The 20000-nt window shown below is 45.7% G+C and overlaps 1 pseudogene; it reads left to right on the top strand.

Annotated features, from left to right (window-relative positions):
- Positions 1-84: 84 nt before the first annotated feature.
- Positions 85-20000, top strand: part of LOC137888736 (attractin-like protein 1) — a 20644-nt pseudogene continuing 728 nt past the window's right edge.

Below are 20000 nucleotides of genomic sequence, written 5' to 3'. Positions count from 1 at the left end.
CACCGGCTCTCTCCGTCTCCTACATCCATCTCGCCCCGGCTAAACGGCACATTTACACTTCCGCAGCGCAGACACACAGTCGTAATGGAAGCACGTAGGGCTCTTTAAAACATCGGAGAGTTGTAAAATCCAAATAGTAAAATACACAGAGCTTATAGCTTCAATTATAACTCCAGAGAGGGGGAGAGGGGGGGTGCTTTACGATGATATTTGGTGGTGTGAAGTGTTTTTATGAAGTCATCTCCCAGATTATCGCCCAACCTATCTTCTCCACATCACCACCGGTTAACGTGAAAAGGTTAAGATAATGAGCGCTCGCTCCTCGGGATGGAATTATTAAAGGAGGGGGTTGAATCGAGGGTCACCCTCTTCCCTTCTTAAATGCTCCTATGATGTGTAATATGATGTGTATTATGATGTGTAATATGATGTGTAATATGATGTGTATTATGATGTGTAATATGATGCGTCTCGTCATTGTTTTTCAATTATGGCAAATTTGAATGCTACAGTATCCGGTGCTGTTTTATACAAAGGTGCACTTCCCACTCTAAAACGTCAGGATGCAACGGCACACATCCAGATGTTCTTATCTGCATCAGTGTGTTATTATTATTATTATTATTATTATTATTATCTACACACAGCAGCCAGAAGACTTTTAACAGATGGGTGATAGTATTCAGGTTTTCTGTGGTCAGCTGTTGAGGTACAGACACAGATATAGACACAGCAGTAGACCTAAAATCAGGGTCTTTGCTTTGTTGTTTTCTCATCATCCGTCACTGAAGACACACGTTCATTAAAGCGCGTAGCGGTTATATTTGCAGACATTGCTCTTTTCTTCTCGTGTGTTCAGACTCTTGTGTTCTCGTGTGTTCAGACTCTTGTGTTCTCGTGTGTTCAGACTCTTGTGTTCTCGTGTGTTCAGACTCTTGTGTTCTCGTGTGTTCAGACTCTTTTCTTCTCGTGTGTTCAGACTCTTGTGTTCTCGTGTGTTCAGACTCTTGTGTTCTCGTGTGTTCAGACTCTTGTGTTCTCGTGTATTCAGACTCTTGTGTTCTCGTGTGTTCAGACTCTTGTGTTCTCGTGTGTTCAGACTCTTGTGTTCTCGTGTGTTCAGACTCTTGTGTTCTCGTGTGTTCAGACTCTTGTGTTCTCGTGTGTTCAGACTCTTGTGTTCTCGTGTGTTCAGACTCTTGTGTTCTCGTGTGTTCAGACTCTTGTGTTCTCGTGTGTTCAGACTCTTTTCTTCTCGTGTGTTCAGACTCTTGTGTTCTCGTGTGTTCAGACTCTTGTGTTCTCGTGTATTCAGACTCTTGTGTTCTCGTGTATTCAGACTCTTGTGTTCTCGTGTGTTCAGACTCTTGTGTTCTCGTGTGTTCAGACTCTTGTGTTCTCGTGTGTTCAGACTCTTGTGTTCTCGTGTGTTCAGACTCTTGTGTTCTCGTGTGTTCAGACTCTTGTGTTCTCGTGTGTTCAGACTCTTGTGTTCTCGTGTATTCAGACTCTTGTGTTCTCGTGTGTTCAGACTCTTGTGTTCTCGTGTGTTCAGACTCTTGTGTTCTCGTGTGTTCAGACTCTTGTGTTCTCGTGTGTTCAGACTCTTGTGTTCTCGTGTGTTCAGACTCTTGTGTTCTCGTGTGTTCAGACTCTTGTGTTCTCGTGTGTTCAGACTCTTGTGTTCTCGTGTGTTCAGACTCTTTTCTTCTCGTGTGTTCAGACTCTTGTGTTCTTGTGTGTTCAGACTCTTTTCTTCTCGTGTGTTCAGACTCTTGTGTTCTCGTGTGTTCAGACTCTTGTGTTTTCATGTGTTCAGACTCTTTTCTTCTCGTGTGTTCAGACTCTTGTGTTCTTGTGTGTTCAGACTCTTTTCTTCTCGTGTGTTCAGACTCTTGTGTTCTTGTGTGTGCTTCTCTCTCCTCAGCTTGTGACGAGTGGACCGTCCTCCCCAGACCGGCGCTGCACCGGGACGCCAACCGGTTCGGACACTCCGCCGTGGTTAGCAACGGGTGAGCTCCGTCCTTTTCCGTGCCGCCAGTCTTCCGTAGTTCACCTGCCGCCAAACTCCCAAAACACGCGCTCACTGTAGAGCACCGGAGTGTCTGAAGGACACGCCGAGGCTCAAATCTGTTGAATAATCCGCTAAACCTCTCAATTATATAACATGCAAATGAAAGGCATCTTCCCCCGGTGCATTATTCCTGCACATTTTTACATTTCCTTGAAGGCTTCCTGCCGTGTCCTCTAAGTTTTGGAAGCACAGAGAGTCTCCGTTGACTTTCTTCTCTTCGTACGGTTGCGGTTTTTTTTTTTGTTGTGTCAACTGTTTATGGATTGATCTCCTCATCTCGATGCTAAATTTAGTTTTCAGTTTACACTTCTCTCCCGTCACTTCACCCTCTGCTGACTCCTCTGAAGCTCGCTGTTCACAAACTCGGGCTGTGCCTCTATATGTGGATGTTTCTCCTGCTTCACTCTCTCAGGAAAAACTTTCTTTGTATTATTTATGTACAGATACAATGCACACTCAGTATATCCAGTATTCCTTACATACCGATCCCATTTTTGCGTCTGTATCTCTGCATTTGCCGATCTTCTTCCAGTCCGGTTCTCCCACCCTGGCGCTGTGGTTCCTACAAGCATCTGAATTGCTGCATCGGCTGTTGTTGATGCAACCTGCTCTCTTCAGTCGGTGCTTCTCTTGAGGTGTAGATAAGCTGACATTTCTGAGGTTTCTCGGAGCGTCTGTGTCGTCTGCTAACCTTCGTCCTTGTTTTTTCTTAAACAGCATTAAAAAAACAAACAATAATTGATTCAAACTCTTCGTTGGCTTTGCTCAAAGAGTTCCATCGCGATGCGGAGTGACTTTTAGCTGAACTCAGAAAATAATGGTCTGACCCTTTAACACCATTTATCCACCAGAAAGTCCGCTTTAAGCGCTAAAATGTCAGCTTTGAACTTCAAAAACCAGCCAGCTTCAAACTGAAGTTTTTTCCCCCCCGAAAACCAAAGTTCAGCTTTATCTCCGAGAGGTTCTGCTGCTGCTGTCGTAACGTTTCTTCATCTCTGCAGGCGTTTTCTTGTCTCGCTGTAACTTTCGCCGTCTCCTTCCACGTCCAGCTTCCTGTTGAATTCCGTGTGATTCTTTCCGTCTCGTCTTCAGCTCCATGTTCATCTTTGGAGGTTTTTCGGGCCTCCTTCTGAACGACGTGCTGGCCTACACCCCTCCGTCCTGCCGGGCCTTTTCTACCCCGGCTTTGTGTGCCGCTGCCGGGCCGGGCCTCCGCTGCCAGTGGGCCAAAAGCAGATGTGTCCCCTGGGAGCCAAAAGCAACCGAGCACAGTTTTCCTGCTCCTTTTTGCCCCGCGAGACCTGGTAGGTACCACCGGGGTCCTGATCCACCCCAGCTGATCCTTTGCTTTTATTCGTTACTTTCCGTCTTTCTCCCTAAATAGTTTCCCTGTCATGTCAACATACTTTTCCCTAAATGTACAGCAGAGTCCCGCCTAAGTGTTGCTCCCAAAAGACCAATTACTTCATGGGAGTAATAATTATTCCGAAGGACTTGGCTTCTGAAGTTTGTTTGCATACCATAATAATGGGAACAGAAGGTCAATGCTGCAACAATTACCTGATTTGGAAGTAATTATGTTGAGTCCAAACCCTCCTCCTCCTCCTCCTCCTCCTCGTCTCTCTCTGCCAGATTTAGTTTGAGGATTTGGTTTAAACAAAAAGCAATCATGCTGATGGTTGTTCTGTACGTTTTTAAATGGAACAACGCGTATCGACTGCTTTAAAGGAACATACCAGTGTTTTATTTTCACGTTTTAAGTCCATTTACTACAAATCATATACACTTTATATACATGTGATGTCATAAACCATCACAGTCGACATCAAGTCTGCCTTATTTTTGTGGTCACATAATCCATATATCATGTTAAAGTACAGACCTTTCAAATCAATCTACAGTTAAACTGCCTTATCACACACAATGTGCCTAGAAACAACTGGTTGAGTTGAATGGAAATCAATGGAAATCAATGGCTGTCTTTGGAACAGTAAAGAATCCTAAAAATTTAAAATTGTCAGAAAATGCTTGATAAATGGGCTGCAATGTGAAATAGAGATATGTAGTTCAGGAGCAAAACAAAACAAACAAACACAAACAACGCATGCATGGACCTCCAGATGCATGATGGGAGTCCGACTGATTAAACATGTCCCAGAGCCCGTGTTTTGCCGGAGCTCTGCTTTAATCTCACATGCATATTCATGATGAAGACAACAGCGCAGCATGAGTGAACGACCCGAGTGAGAGAGAGCAGCGTGACGTGATGACATAGCTGCACATCCACACGTGATAATTACATGCTAGCTTCATGACAGCGTTACGTGTCTGCAGAGCCACTTCCTGACATGCAGCAGAAACTCCGCCCACTGACTCAGACTCTCTGCTCAACACTTGATAGATCATTACATCATTGATCAGCGCTCTTTTAACGAGAGCAGAATTCTGTCTTCAAAGGTACCGTAGACGTAGTTATGAAACATTTGACTCGTCAAAGAGAGTTTACCATCAGATGTGAACAACCTAGAGGGATCACACGCGTTACGCTTGTGCGATGTGAAGCGTTGAATGATCACATAATGTCCGTTAAACTCAATCTGCCTTTTCTTCTCGTGATTCAGTCGTGAAACACAAAGAACACTGTCGCTACATTACGATACGACCGCACAGAACGAACTCCGTCTGCTGCTTTTTTGATCTGTTTTACTACAAGTGGAGAGCAGGGCCGCCTTTCAATCAGAGGGTCGGCGGTTCGATCCCCGGCTCCTGCTCCACTAGTCTCATTGAGCGAGACACTTAACCTCAGAATGTCTCCCGTAGCTGTGTCTATGGTGTGTAGTAGATACTGAATTGTAAGTCGCTTTGGATAAAGACCGTCTGCTAAATGACCGTAATGTAACGTAATGTATTTAATAATTTATCGTTTACTGGCCAGAGATAGCTGTTTCACACAAGCGCCACGATAAAAAAACGCACAATAACGATACTTAAAGACGAAGAGCAAAAAGTTCAAAGCAACACAAAAAACTTAAAAGTGACCGCAGGCTTTAAACAAAGCAGCAAAGTGCACCATTCAAAGAGTCATTCAGTGTCAGGACGTTCAGTGCACCACTGATCCTTAATGCTACGTTTTGTGTGCTTCTAAAGTCTTAAAACCAAGATGAGGGTCCTTAACTTTGTGCAGGCTCCAGGGATGACTTATCTAGAGCGCATTGATATGTGTACAATGGTTTTATACATGAAGCATGTTGTTCATGTGTGTGTGTGTGTGTGTGTGTGTGTGTGTGTGTGTGTGTGTGTGTGTGTGTGCGCCCTCCTGCAGACAGTACAGACGAGCGGTGTTTCCGGTTCTCGGACTGCGCCAGCTGCACCGCCAACACGCGGGGCTGTCAGTGGTGCGAGGACAGGAAGTGCATGTCCGCGTCCAGCAACTGCACCGTGGTGAGTGTGTGGAGCCCGGCCCTGGTTAGTGGGCCCTGGAGGGCTGCGGCGTTTATTAGACCTCGCGACGCGAGAGTGTTTGATGGAACAAATAACATGCCGGCGATATTCTGGTCATCTAGCATCAAAGCCGGTGGAAGGATAAAGTGCAGAGTTTGTCCCGAGGGCGGTGCCAGAAGAAAGGGCCGATGAGGTTGAGATGATTAATAGTTTATGATATTTAATCCTCTCGTGGATGTTAATAATTCAAACGGTAATGTACACGTTGTAAGATGTTGTTCAGGTTGTGTGTTTTATTTGAATAACTTTGGATCAATGAGTTCTTTGTACTTTTTCTGTCGCTCATTTTGTTTTCTCTCTGTCTCTTTCTCTGTTTTTACTCCCAACTCTCTGTCTTTCTCCGTATGTGTGTCTGCATGCTGCTTTTTGTCTGTGTTTCAATATGAATCTGTGTGTGTGTGTGTGTGTGTGTGTGTGTGTGTGTGCGTGTGCGTGTGTGTGTGTGTGTGTTTAGCTGACTCTGGAGCTGGCACAGCAGCATAGCGGCGCTCTGTCTCTGTCTCGTCCACCGACCATGTTGTCTGAACACCAGCTGAGCTTGTGGAAGCACGGAGCCAGGAGGAGGGGACATGTGTGTATTATTTGACGCTTGCCGTTAGGCTGCAGGTCGGGTTGCGACCGTGAGGTCAGAGCGGACCCTCCTTTAGGTTAAATGGAAATTAGGGTGAATCTAAATCACGCATTTACATTCAACAACCCTTTCCTTGACGGGGATTAAAAAAGAGCACGTTTTTTACTTGAATAAAGTTATATTTTCTGTTGAGAAGAACCAGCATGGATACCCCGTTTCCTTTAAATTGAACATTTGCTGCAGGGCGCACAGCTTCAATGCTAAATCCATCTCCGCATACCCTGTGTCCCTCACATCGATTTCTCTTCTCACTCTTTGATTCCCTCAACCGTCAAAAGCTGTCTTCATCTCCCGCTTTTCCGTTGCACGCTGCGTTGATTACCTTCATGCTCATTGCATTTACCCGACGATGCGGTTTCAACCCGGGGCTTGATGTTGTTTCCTCTGCGTGTGTTTTTGAAGTCGGTGAGGGACTCGACCGGCTGTAAGCGCAGGGAGGAGCAGGAGTGCTTCAGACTGGCCAACTGCAGGAGCTGCTCCCTCAACGTCAACTGTCAGTGGGAGCTGCAGCAGCAGGAGTGTCAAGCACTGCCTGGTGAGGAGACGCACGCACGCACACACACACACACACACACACACACACACACACACACACAGAGTGAACATGCTCGCAGCGTGCCACACAACACCATCATGAATGCACACGCAGCTGTGTTCAGAATGTTTCTCATGAAGCTCCTTTTATTCCTTTTATTCCAAGTCAATCTTAAGAGAAATATATTTCTTGCTACTCACAGACTTACATCTGCAGTTCATCAAATGCATGAACAGTTTGTTTTTTGGGTTACATGTGTGCTGTTTGATGAATACCGTTGATTGGCGTCATTTAAGGGTGTGGCAGTGTAGCCTTTACAGTCCCTCTGAAGACTGTAAACTAGAGATTGAGACCATAAACTCATGTTTACAATGTTTACTGAGGGAATAAATCAAGTGAGAAGTAGAGTCATTTTAGACTAGACTTCTATACAACCAGAGGAGTCGCCCCCTGGTGGCCGTTCTTCTCTGCTGTGAGTTGGACGTTGGCGGTGTAGCTCTCAGCAGAGGTTGGTATTGTGTTTGCTCCCTGTCTTCTGTCCACATCAAGGCCCCCCGTAGCCTGGTGCACATCGTCCCACTTTGGGTCGTTAAGAACTGTTCTGCTGAAGTAAGATAGTTTCAATTTGGATCTCTGGATGATAATCCAAAAACATAATGGTTTTGGTGTTTTTTGCAGGTCAAAAGGCGTCTCTGCGTTTAAATCTTACATAGAATCATTATTTCAACATCCTTTAACTGGCTATGCTTCAACATTAACTTTGGACCTTAAAACTTACATTAAATACATACAATTTGACACCTGCAGCTTTTACTGGAGGAGCCAAAGGACAACGTATTTTAAACAATGGTAAACACAATGGTTACATGTAACTAAAAATGTCAAAAAAAATCATTCATCTTTTGATCAAATTAAGCCCAGTTTGACCAGCAAAATCCTTAAATCAATGCTAGAAATCCTCTGATGATGTAATCATCTGTGCTCATCCTACCCGATGCATGGTTTGTCTTTTGGACCCTGATGGTCTTCTTCCAGAGGGCGGTGTTTGTTCCAGGTTCCAGCTTCCGCCCCTTGCAGCTCTGCAGCCTTAATGTACGAGTTAGATATTTTAGGATGCCGCGTTCCCGTTTCTGTGTTCAGCAGGGGCGCTGCCAACTGCTGCCACGAGCACACGATGTAGCGTGCATCTCTGCATCTCTTTACACACCTTATATTAGTTATTAGCGACATCAGTTTGCATCGAGACAAATGGTGAAACAGCTTTAAGTTTGTCGTCTATGATATTGCTGTTTAGTGTCGATATAACGTGGTATAATCTGCTCAGTTTGGCCCATTTATTTTCTGACTTTCCCTCCGGCACAAAACAAAGTGGTGTATTTATGGTTTAAAGCGGAGTAGCTCCTTGCTTGGCAGTCTCTTGTCCTTGCAATGCATCTTGTTTATTGTTGAGTATCAGAAGCCAGAACAGCTCTAATCTTTTCCCTCCATTTTGTTTAAAGCTTGTCGGCGCGGTGGAGTCGACAACTTTGCGCTGCAGCTGCCGAGCGTCAGACGACATCTGAATTAATAGACTCGCTCAACCTCCATTGTGTCTTAGCCTTTTTGTGTTTCTCTCGTCTAGTCTTCGTATGTATGGAAGTAACGGCGCAATTTTCGGACGCGGACCTTTCAAAGGGTCATCGGCCACATAAATGAAATCGCTACGTCTTTGTGTGCGTCTGAGTCCATTAGTGTGACAAGGGTAGAAACAAAGCTTCTGCTTTTTTTTTTTTCCACGATATTCTCTGAAGATGAATTTGCAGTAATAGCGCGGCTAAAATGAGCAGGAATAATGGAAAGTAGCTCCACCGCCATGGCAGCCGTGGCCTTTTCTTTAGACACTGTTATGATTAATTATGCTAAATGGCCTGACATGTTTATCTCTGCTTTTACACAAAGACCGTAACCTAATCTATTTATGTTTGTACTCCTCATCTCGTACCCCCGTCATCTGTCTCCTGCTCTCCTCTCGTCTTTGGTAGATTATTGCCCATTTCTATTGCTTTTTTTTTTGGGGGGGGGAATGAATGAATAAAGAAAGCAGGTATTTTCTTTTCTGTAGCATGAAAAGGTTGGTGATGGAAGCCATTATGGGCCTGTGATTGTAATCAGTCCTGGAGTCCAAAATAAACAGCCGTGCTCAGTGGAGGCAGAATGACTTTTTCTTTCCCTTTCATCCCGGCTAATTGAATGGCCTCGAACTCCCACGAGGTGCCACCAAGTGACTGTGATGAGAACAGTGAGTTCACATGTGCGTTGCTTTTAATGGGAGAGTTTCTCAGCCCCTGTTAAGACTCTTCAATCACCACAGATATTCACTTTTCTTCATCCCACGTGTGACGTAGGCCTACATCTACAACCCCTACGATCTTTTTGGTTTACTACAAAGCAAGAATGTGGGGATCTGGTTTAAAATAACAGCATAAATCAACAATGACATCAGCCTCTAAAATCAGCCCAAAATGTTATTTATCAACCACAAGTATTTCTCTTAAAGCTGTTCAATTTTCTGTTGATTTTGGCAGCACGGTTTATTTTCCAGGCCTCCACATCAAATTTAAATTCCAGTTCTACTCCCCTCTTGTCCACTAGCCGCTGTGAGAGAGTTTTTCCACGTCTGCCAGTCACCTGACTGTCCACCTACCTGCACACCTGCCCTCACTATACCTCATTAGTCTCAGTATACCAGCCCTCAACCAGAGCTTCCTTTTTGGAATCTGTTGTTTCTGCCTGCATTACCCCTTGATTAATGAAGCCTGGTTTACCTAGACCAAGTAAACCTGGTTTAAACCTTCCTCCTGTCTGCTTCTGTCTGCTATTGTCTGAGTTACATCTAGACGCTTCAGTGACATTTTATCAGTTCTTTTACTTTCAGATTAGGCTGCTCCTTACTTCATTTGAAAGGTGCTAACCATATTAATGCTAACATGCTACCAACATTATCAGCTATATGTTGGTGAGCTAATATTCTAATCATTAGCTAACTATGGACCTGTTAGCAACTTGGTATGGTGGTGTTATTACATGAAAACACCAGCTGTTAACATGCTAAATGGTACAAGCTAAAGCTAAATGTATTAGAAAGCTAACTGTAGGCATCTTAACGTAATACAAATGCTAAACACAAGTCAAAAATGTGCATGTTAGCATACTCAACATTACGAGCTAAAGCTAATTATATTAGAAAGCTAACTGTAGGCATCTTAACATAATACAAATGCTAAACACAAGTAAAAAATGTGCATGTTAGCATACTCAACATTACGAGCTAAAGCTAAACATGAGCGTGATTGTTTCCTAATTATTGGCACATTAAATTGCTAATGTTTAGCATGTCATGTAGCCTAATAGGCTACATGTCAAGATGCTAACATTAGTATTGTAGCATTCCAATGTTTACTGTACTTGTGTTCAATGCTACCCTTTAGCGCGTGGGAATGCTATCAGCCAAACGCTTATTTTATCCCCGAATAAATGTAACATCTGGAGACGTTGTCTCTTTGTACAGTGGACAGCTATGTTTTCCGGTGTTTAATGGACATTGAAGGAAAACACATACCAGCAGGCTATAGACTCTCACTGTAATCTTGTGTTTTTTAGCTATCTGATAAGTATTAATGTAAAGAGTGTGTGTGTGTGTGGGTGTGTGTGTGTCTTTGTGTGCAGGCCAGCTGTGTGGGGAGGGCTGGCACCATGTCGGGGAGGCCTGCCTGAGGATCAACTCCAGCAGTGAGAGCTATGACAACGCCCAGCACTACTGCAAAAACCTGGGGGGAAACATCGCCTCTTTGCTCACAGACAAACAAGTGAATTTTGTTCTGGAGGAGCTCCAAAAGTACCAACTGCAAGACAAGGTGGGTGGTGTGGAAAAAAAGCTAGAATGACAGCATGTTACAGGTGTGTCTGAAACCCTTCTACTCAGTTCTGTTCACCAACACCACGCACGGTTAAGATCATTTCAAGGCTGTTTTGATAGAATACTGTGATGCCCATACCTGATAGTTATGGGTCGCCATGACCTTCTTCCTCTTCATACCGGCAGTCTATTTATTGATCCCTTTTTTAGTTTGAAATTCCCTCTTTGTGTCTCTGCACAGCAGTCTGTGGAAACACAAAGAGGGAATTCAGACTCAAAATACTAACGTCAGAGGGTCCAGGTCAAACTCCTTTTGACTCTCATTAATAAAGGATCGCCTCAGGGTCGGTAAAACTGGTTTATAATTAAAATTTGGGAAGTGCTGCACCATATAGTCAAATCGCTGCATGTGACTTCAGCTTCCAGCTATATCTGCTGTGGAGAATGAAGTACTGTAGTGATGTAGACAACTATCACGTGATAGTACATAAAACAATGTGTCACCTTAACATCACGCGTATAAAGCTATTTATCAGTAGAAGTCAAAGAATGAAATAACTCAGCAGAGAGTTTTTTTCTGAAGGGATCAACATTTTGGATGCGAGTTGAACTTTCTCACCAGGACATGAAGATGTGGCTTCAAGGCATTAAAGAAGAAGAAAGAGACCCTCTTTCTCACTCTCTCAGATAAAGGGTTGTGTTTAAATCTACCTTTTGATGCTGTTTAGCTTGTGAGGATTCTAAATCTCTTGTTTTTGTCATTCCACTTTTTGAATTTACTATAATCTGCAACAATTCAATTACCAGATACAATCCAGATCGCGAGCAGAGCTGCTGAGTAGAAGAGCTTTTGGCTGAATGTGTGGCCATGAATACAGACGCAGCGTAGCGTTTAGGCCTTTTGTACTATGTGTTTTTATGGGAAAATACTTTGGATTTCTCTCAGATGAAACTCTTTTCATAACCATCACAGGCCTTTTACTAAACACATCTCACTTTGTTTTCTCAGCAATTGATTCAGATGTTCGCTGAGCTCCACTGCTATGACTGCAGTCCCTGTTGAATTAGGGAATGTGGTGGATCTGAACGGCTTCTGCTTTTACAACAATTACAGGCATTTGCAGAAGGTTTTGATTCTGGGATCCGCTTTAATGCGAAACATCGTGTTTGTTGTTCAGAGTTGCCGTCCGTGTGACTTCCCCTCTTGGCAAAGGGAGACCTTCCTGTTAGTCGGGATTCCTTTTGTTCGTCTCTGTTTCTAATGTGCTTTCAGCGACTCTGGCTGTTCTGCAGCTGAAGTCGTTGCATTTTTCCATTCTTCGTTACCGTGTTTGACCCAGATATTGATTGCTCTCTGTATTTTTCTCTCAGATTGACCTCACTTCTAAAATGCAAATGCTTGAAAATCTGCCACAACTCCTCCACTGATATTATAGTGATATTAAGTGTGTGTTAGGACAGTGTGTTGCATGTTTTGACCTCATCCTAATCTATATGTATATATTCATATACGTGCTTCTCTTTCTCTTTCTCTCACCGCTGCGTCTCTGCAGACGTTGTCTCCCTGGGTGGGCTTGAGGAAGATCAACGTGTCTTACTGGGGCTGGGAGGACGCGTCGCCCTTCACCAACACCAGCCTGCGTTGGTTACCTGGAGAGCCCAGCGACTCGGGCTTCTGCGCCTACCTGGAGCGGGCGCAGGCGGCCGGCCTGAAAGCCAACCCCTGCACGGCCACCACCGACGGACTGATCTGTGAAAAACCCGCCGGTGAGATGGAAAGAGAGAAGAAGAGGGAGGGGGGGGGGGGTGGGGGGGGGGGGAGCGAGACACACACACACAGGGAGAGAGAGAAAGAGAGAGAGAGACACAGAGAGAGAGAGACACAGAGAGAGGGAGAGAGAGAGAGAGAGAGAGAGACACACAGGGAGAGAGAGACACAGGGAGAGAGAGAGACACAGGGAGAGAGAGAGAGAGAGAGAGAGAGAGAGAGAGAGAGAGAGAGAAAGAGAAAGAGAAAGAGACACACACACACATAGGGAGAGGGAGAGAGAGAGAGAGAGAGAGAGAGAGAGAGAGAGACACACACACACAGGGAGAGAGAGAGACACACACAGAGAGAGAGAGACACAGGGAGAGAGAGAGAGACAGACAGACAGAGAGAGACGTTTTCTGTGCCGTTAGAATGAATTCACTGAAGAGTGAGAAAGAGGAAACAAGTATAGGAGCTGTGTATCCGATGCATCCTTTTGCTTATTAGATGAACTTGATCTCACAGCCGACTTTATTAAAAGCGCGTCGTCTGTCTCCGTTTTGTCCCCCGTCGCTCAGGGAGTCCACAGAGTCAAAGTGCTCGTCCCTGTCGGACGCCTTGCTCCCTGCGCACCAGCTGCTCCAACTGCACCAGCCAGGCCATGGAGTGCATGTGGTGCGGCAGCACGCGGCGCTGCGTCGACTCCTCGGCGTACGTCGTCTCCTTCCCCTACGGACAGTGTCTGGAGTGGCAGACCCAGGACTGTGCAGGTGAGGCGGGGAGAGAGGGAACACGGCTCCCTTCAAAACAGGAATGAACCGAAATACGATGTACTATAGTTTAAACTATACGTCTATGCAAAGTAGTCACACCTTCTCTGGACCGACTACAGGGACCCATGAGTTCTTTTCTGTCATATTTCAACTTTTGCTGAAAACTTTCCTACCTTTTTTTTTTTATTAGATCTCTACACTGTAATATGTAGAACTCCTCATATTAGCAGATAATCTAGCAAGACTTTTGGATTAGACAGAAGTCAAACTGTATCTGTAAACTACAAAGTTCAACTAACTTTGCAACTGAACGTCCAGCAGCTGTTTGCCCCGAATCATGTCCAGGTCCTGGGGTTAAACCTGAGTTCAGGGTCAACGTATCTTACATTCATTGGCGTTATTTCTATTTCCGAAGCACTCTTGGTGTTATTTGGGGTTTTATCAGCCGCATGGGGGTGTGGGAGACTATAGTGGCCGGTGTTCAACTTGCATCTCCCACCGTGGGACATGCTGAGGTGTCTCTACCTCCATCCTGCTCTGTGTTAGGGAGGAGGAGGTTTGTTGTGAAAAGATATGTGGCTGTGTGGACACAGCAGAGTCATTTGGTCCTTCTGGGTACTTTGGCTTTGATACTTTCTTCATGTCCACGTCTTGTATACAGTTTGTCGTTGCACTCTTGTCTTTTTTTAATAACTGTCCATTTTGATCTTCTCCCTTTTTGGATCAGTAAATGTCAATTCAGAGCGCTTTGTTCCGTAGAAACTGAAGTACATTTAACAGCCCGAAACAGTCTCTAATTCCCTTAAAGGGTGTTTTTCTTCAGCTGGAACTGACTAGGGAACAGATGAAGCAGAATGCACTCCGGGCCTGGTGTTAGTGGGTGTTAGTGGGTGTTAGTGGGTAAAAGGAGCTCAGATGGATAGATGTAGATGAATGAGGTGGTGTGTAGGGCTCCGCTCACACCTCCGATGGTGCGACGTTGTGTGAACATGGAGTCGTTATAGACTCCTTTCCTATCGATCGATTCCTTTCTTATCAGCAGTCGGGTCTCCACCTCGCGCACACACACACACACACACACACACACACACACACACACACACACACACACACCTCGCACACACTGAGGCGGCGCCGCCTCTCCTGTAGCTACAGGGCAGAACATCGATCATCTGCGGCGACACATGACGAGCTCAATATGAAGTCTCTGAACGTTCCTCCCTGGGGATGCCGGAGGCTCTTCGGTTCCACCGCCGCTCCTCCAGAAGGGTTTTTTTTTGTTGCAGTGCATGCAGTAGATGATTTCCTGCTTCACTGCTGAGGAGCTTCCTGTCTGCTGTCATTTATCTGATGAAGATGCTTCTGCGTTCACATGTTTGGGTTGACGGGACAGGAACATGGAGAATATTGCTTAAAAAATGCAGTTTACAACCTCACTGTCTTCAGGAGTACCGGATCAAACCCTTCCCATGTGGCAGAACCTCTGTATCTGTGTTTTCTGTCTTTCGTTAGACAAACAGTGTTTTTGAGGAGTTGAGAAAGCGTCTTCAGAAGGTTCTAGATGTTCTGATCCAGTGACCGGTGGTTAGTATTCCCTCGCTGGTGCCGACAGCTCTCCAGCCTGCTGTTAGCGAGCCGAGATACTTCTCTCTTCTTTTGTCTTTAGACTCTTACATAATCACACATTCTTTTTGTATTGTTCATACCTCAGCTTGGTGGCAGGAGGTGTGTAGGAGGACCTTTTTTTTTTGTTCTGCCACTCTTCACCTCTGCTGCTCAAACTACGGCACGTAAAAACACGATATATTCTACATTTCAACTTCCCCGAGTAGAGCGTCGTTTGCTCTCCTGCAGTCCGCCGCGGTTCTCTTTGTGTTTTCCTTCTTAAGTTTCTGCTCCGCTGACGGATTACCGGCGTCTCGTTTGGGGGACGCCGTGTGTCTGCGGGCCACCGCTGAAGGATTCATGACCTCGGCTTTTCTGGTAGCTGCTTCACACACGAACCCCCCTCCAAAAAAAAAAAAAAAAAAGCGATTGCTCGTCTGAGAATCCAATTTGAACCGGGTCATTTCTTTATCAGATAAATGTGGCCCGAGGCTTCGCGTATCATTCCCATTTTTCATGTCGGCTGGAGGCTCACCACGCTCTCTCTTCAGCCCTCTTGAAATAATTAGCTCCAGCGTTGCACCGGCAGTCAGATTTCTCCACTTTTCAGAGCTCCTTCGAAAGCCAGCGATCCCAGCCTAATTGTGCCGTAGCATGCTTTCTCTTTGTAGAACGGACTTTCTTTGGCTGACAGCTTCACACTGTGTGTTTTTTTTTTTTCCCTCCATCTCTCTTCTCTCTGCCTCCAGCATCTGGTCCCTATAGGTCTTACACATGCAGCTCATACAGGCAGCGAATACGCCGACTGTAAATCAGTCTGCAAAAACCCGACCTTTCATTCCAGACGTCGTCGGGTGACGCTCGTCTCTTCGTGAAGTCCACGTCTGCGTGTTGCGGCGGTGGCCGCTGTGGACGCCCACGTCCAGATGTTTATCCCGCGTCCGTCCCGTTTCGCTGCTGCCGGCGGCCGATTGTTCATTGTTCAGTGAAGATGCAGACGGATGCAGAATGAGCCCACGTTAACAAACGACCCTCGCATACCAGAGGCTCAACCGATGAATCCGATGCAGTTATGAAGTAGATATCAGCAGCATGAGAGCAGAAACTAGTACAGTACTAGCATAGTACTAGTACAGTACTAGTACTGCAAGAACAGGGAACTCTAGCTCTGGTCTTGAACTGCTAAAACGATGCACAGTACCATGTCATTTAGTGGTTGTGTGCTACAGCGCTGAAGGTACCATGTGTGGAGGCCCTAAAGTCTCAGCCTGTAAACGACCCTTAAACATTAAACATTAAACGTACGTTTACTGCTTGAAGTGTGACGCTCTTTAGCACCTTTCACCGTGACAGTCGGTCAATAACCCTCCTGTAACTGCAGCGTCTCAACATAACATGGAGATAATTCAAACGCCTCTCTGCCCTGTTTTCAGACAATAAAACTAAAAGATGGGCGTCTTGGATTACAGTTTTCGGGAGCTTTTTATTCTTTCAGTCGCTCACTGTGTGTGTCTCTGTAGACAGGTGAATACAGCCCCCCCCCCCCCCCCCCCCCCCCAGATGATGGTGATGTTGTTGTAGCCGATATTGGTTTTGCTGCTCAGAGAAATAGCTTTATTTTCTCTCAGGCAATCCTCACAAAACACCAGCGTGTGTGTGTGTGTGTGTGTGTGTGTGTGTGTGTGTGTGTGTTTTTCCGACACGCCGCCCGTCTGCCGTTTTGTGTCTTCCCATGGTACAAGAGGAGCGAAGGAGGAGGAGGAGGAGGCAGCTTATGGTATCTCTACTTGATGTATTATGTATGGGGGGGTGAGAGGAGGGGGGGGGTCGGGGGGTTCACACAGATCTGCACGCCGCCGGCTTCAGCGATGCTAACCGTCGAGTACCGTAGGAGGAAGTGGATTACAGGAGACGGAGCCCAGACGATGCGTGCCATCCGGGGACGAGGATCATCAAGACCCCGGTGTGATGAACAGACCGTGGCACCGAGACGATTGTGCTGAGAGAATTTTTTATAAGATGAACACACACACACACACACACACACACACACACACACACACACATACATACGCCAGCGGGGACAAGCGATCCGTCTTCGCTGCAACAAGATAACCTAAGTTCCCTCAGAGCGTGTTGTGTTCAGGCATCGTCCCGGTTGTTTCCGTCGACGGAGGACAAACTAATGTCCTTCTTATTTCCAGCGTGTGTTGGTGAAGGAACGCGATGCAGAGCGGCAGTGTGGACGTTTAAAGGCGTGGCGGATGTTTGCCGTGGAGCAGCCGACGTCTTCTCGTTGACGGGGCTTTGAAGGCGTCGGGGCTCCCGGGCGCCAAGTGACGACGGCAACTTGTGAAAGTTTTGAGCGAGTGATGTTTTCCGCGGCGCCGGCTAAGAGATGCAAAACACGTGTCTTTTTCTGGATTTGACCTAGTTACTGCGCTTCTCTTGCTGCTCTTAGACCCCACAGATACGGAGACCAAACCAAAAAAATGTGAAAATTGAGTCGATCTGTATGTCAGCTCCATAAATGATTAAAGCCTCGTTCTTTTAAACTCAACTAGCTGTAACTGACTTCTTTTAAATGCATTAAATGTTTTCACTGTCCATCTCATGGTGAGACGCCACAGAGACATAACGTTAAAGAACAACAGCTAATTGACTAAATAAGGAATAGACAAAGATGTATAAGAACTTGTAGTTTGAGGACACATTGCTGTATTTGCTGCTGAAGTGGAGGTTTCTCCTGAAATGTTGCATTTAAATACGTAGCGAGGCGACAGACCAAGTAGTGAAACAAACAGCTAAACGTGAACTTTGGATGTTTTCTCACACAGTTATCTTCAGGTCGTCGGTCCTCACGAATGAAGCAGAGTTCTCCTTCTTCTTTGGATCGTGATTAGATCGCATGTTTTTTTTTTTTACATCATGAAATGTGTTTCCCCTCGTGGGAAATACAGGCACCGTCCAAAAAAAGAAAATAAAAACAGGACGGTTAATCTGGAAATAGCCCGGAGCTAATGTCACGTAATAGAACGAGGTGCAGCTAAATCTTTGGCGCTAGAACTGGCCTCGTAAACCCCTGCAGACACACACATACACACACACACACACACACACACACACACACGCTCTCATCCTCATCTACCCTGAGTCCACACGACCATACAAGGCAAGAAGCTCTCTTGATTCTGTCCATGTGGAACGCAGATGTGGCCAGATAGCTCATGCACGCAGAACATAGCAGGTAAACCATAGTACCGACACAGGAACCGAGAGCGTGAGGACTCGGTGTGTTCTGTCAACGCGGGAGTCTGTAAGCGTCCTCTGGGCCCCTTTCATCATATTTGTGTCATGCAGGCAGATGCCTGAAATATCGACGACAAATAATTGACGCGTTTCACAAATGAATAGGAGTCGAGAGCTGCAAACGCACCTAGTGTGTGTGTGTGTGTGTGTGTGTGTGTGTGTGTGTGTGTGTGTGTGTCACTTGAAGATGTGGAACGAGAACAGAATCATGTTCATAGATGGACCGGATGGATCCGTCCTGATCCGAGGCTTTCAAAATAAAATGCAGTCAAAGGTTCGAGGACATGAAACTTCCCTCACCTGCATATTTTTTGCAGAATCAAATGGAACATTATAACGTTTGTTTGTCACCTCAAATGTCCCCAAAATCAGATTTTTGTGGAATGTTTATGAGCAGTGCAACTGTTTCCATGACAGCGGTTCAACATGCGCTGATCGGTTTTAAGATTTTCGGGCTATTCTGCTCAGGTTAGTGGAAAGAAATCATCCAAAACACATTTAGTTTCACTACTTTGTCCGTTTTGCGTCTTCGCCTGTCTTATTACAACACACCTCTCCTCTTCCATTCCTCTCTCTGTGTTTCTCTTTATCCGTCATTAACAGCCTGAGATAGAAGTTCTAAAAGAGGTGAAAGCAGCGGATCGGCTGACGGTGTTTATCCGGTTAATGGAGCGATGCAGAGCAGGGGGAGACGAGGCCGCCTCATGGTGGGTGCAAATTGGATGAATTATATCAAAGATAAATGAAGACTTCTGCGAAAGTGAAAAGGTTTGACACAAAGAGCGGCTTCCAATTTCCTGCAATTTGAGTCATATTTGAGCAGCTGATGAACGGGCCTGCTGTATTTATCGGGGATCAGAGTCTCCGGTGTGTAAATATGTACTTTTCTAGCAGACGAGACCCCGCTGTGTGGAGGGTTAGGGATGTTCTGGTGAAGAGTAGACTGTAGTGGAGATCCAAGAAGAGCAGAAGAAGAGTTTCTTTTCTTAATTAAGTAAAAAATGAAGAAGAGGGTTCAGCTCTTCAAGAGGAGGACACAGATGTGGAGGAGCGGAGACGAGGAGCGGATCCCAGAGAAGAAGTTTGTAATTATAAGAAGAGGGTCGAGAGGACAAATGAATCGGCATCGCTGCGGTTCAAAGGCACACACACACGCACACACACACACACACACACACACACACGCACAGAGGACAGGGGGAGTGTTTGAAAGCAGAGCTATCAGAGACGCAGAGCGAGGAAGAACATCTGTGGCTCATGGAGATGCCGTCGTGTTCAAAAAGAGAAACAACTTTCTGGAGGAAAATGCTAATTTGAACTCGACGCTGCGTTTGAATCACCTTCTCCTGACGGGAAGCAGCGCCTCGGATAACTCCTCTCAACCTCTTCTGGGGTTGTGTACGCGCCGAGATACCCACTGAGTTCATGTTCCTCTCTCTCCACTTAAAGTCGCCGTGACGTGAAGACGCGGCGACGTGGAGAAGGAGCCGTGGAGGTAACCCGGGAGAGGCCGAACATAAAAACAACAAAGACGAGCTTTGATTTCTCGCTCCTCTCACTTATCGCCTGCATGCAGAGAACACAAAGGGCTCCAGTTATGGAGATTTTGTTTTCCATTACAGCTATTGAATGCCATACCGTAAAAGAAAAAGTGTCATTTTTTAATTTGCGCCGGCGATGTGTTTTTTTTTTTTTTGAATGTCACGTCCACTTTATGAATACAAATGTGTTTCTGCACACGCTGAATGAAAGAAAGAAAAGTCAATGTCTTTGTGAACGTTGAGGGTCAAAGAAAAAGGTGAGAACAAAAAGACTCTGGAGAACATTAGAGGAAGGCCGAGCGCCCGCAGCCGTTTGTTGCGTTCCTGCTCGGGAGCTTGAAGCCGTTTGGATTATAACTTCGGCGCCGCGTGAAGGACGGACTGTG

This window comes from Cebidichthys violaceus, unplaced genomic scaffold, assembly GCF_023349555.1.
Source record: "Cebidichthys violaceus isolate CVI_PGR_0920_01 unplaced genomic scaffold, fCebVio1.0.p SCAF_570, whole genome shotgun sequence".
NCBI lineage: Eukaryota > Metazoa > Chordata > Actinopteri > Perciformes > Stichaeidae > Cebidichthys > Cebidichthys violaceus.
Note: the sequence above shows the minus strand (reverse complement) of the source record. Positions and strands in the feature narration are given on the sequence as shown.